Genomic DNA, 1,353 nt, shown 5'->3' on the forward strand with positions numbered 1-1,353 from the left:
TGAGGACAATATAACCTATGAATGACATGCTGAGACTGGAAACTCAAAATGATGGTAACTGAGAGTGGCACTAAGGCCTTAAGTTTTGTTTTTTGTTATTTTTTTAATCTTTTAATGTCATTTTATAGCTCCCCACCACAGCTGCCCCCCACCCTTCCCTTCAATGATGACGTTTGCAGGCTTCAGGGGACCAGGGAACAAAGCTGGCACCTGGCAGCCCCACCACACTGCCAGCCAAGGAGAACAAGTCAAAATTACAAATTATCACAACAATTAGCACCTGTACTTGGGGGATCTGCAAATTGAGGAGACCCCTGCTCCTCATTGTACAGGGGTTTATTTGGCAGTGACCTTGCTCTGGAGACGATGATATTCCTTCAGCCTGAGGGAACTGATGTTGATGAACCCGGTGGCATCAATTGGCTCATAATCGCCCTGCACGTTCATGCTCACCATTGTAGAGAGACAGTGGGGACTCCCAGCCGAGGGTGTACACCTGGCCCTTGAGGACGGACACCTGCACTTTCCCTTCCACTCGCTTCTGGGACTTGGCGTTGCAGTGGCGGACAAGTTCACACCCAGGGCTGTGCCAGAAACCAGTGTACATCAGCTCAGCAAATTTTAAGCCCAGGCCTTGTTTGATTTCGCGCACTTCCTGGTCCATGGTGAAGGCCTCGATGTCTAAATGAGCGTGGAAAGGAATGGTGCCTGCTGGAGTCTCGTAGATACCTCGGGACTTCCTTCCAATGAAGCAGTTCTCCACGATGGCAATACAGCCCATGCCGTGCGTGCCCGCAACTTCATTCAGGTACATGAAGAGCTCCAAGGAGGTCTAGTGGGTGGTGCCATCTTTGATGTTGGTCACCTTCACGGGGACCCCTTTTTTGAACTCGATCTCGAGAATGTCAGGGGTGTTGGGGGCTTTGGCAGGGTCCTGGGTCTTTGTGTAGAGACCCGAGGCGCTTGGTTCTTGGAGTTCTCTAGGATTCCAGCCTCATAGCTGATGTGCATGAGGTTCTCATCCATCTAGACCCAGCCGTTTCTGTACCTCACTTCCAGTTTCTGTAAGTAATTTCCCCGGACGAGGCATCCCTAGGTTTCTCTGAATCTGCTGTGATTCTGAGGGCTGCCAGATTCACGAACTGTTCGTTGCTAAATTTAACTCTTTTAAATTTAAATTGGCTGAAGTTTTTCTTTTAACTATATTATATGTATAATATATACTGTTATACATTATTAATATATAACATATACTATTATACATTATTGTATTTTTATATATGTACTATTATATATTATATATTAATATATAACAATAATTGTATATATTCCATATTATATATAGTTTATATT

The 1,353-nt window shown here is 45.0% G+C and overlaps 1 pseudogene; it reads right to left on the reverse strand.

Annotated features, from left to right (window-relative positions):
* Positions 1 to 253: 253 nt before the first annotated feature.
* On the reverse strand, positions 254 to 1,026 carry LOC103230262 (argininosuccinate synthase pseudogene; annotated as a pseudogene).
* Between the last annotated feature and the right edge of the window lie 327 nt (positions 1,027 to 1,353).

Source organism: Chlorocebus sabaeus, chromosome 25 (genome assembly GCF_047675955.1).
Source record: "Chlorocebus sabaeus isolate Y175 chromosome 25, mChlSab1.0.hap1, whole genome shotgun sequence".
Classification (NCBI taxonomy): Eukaryota; Metazoa; Chordata; class Mammalia; order Primates; family Cercopithecidae; genus Chlorocebus; species Chlorocebus sabaeus.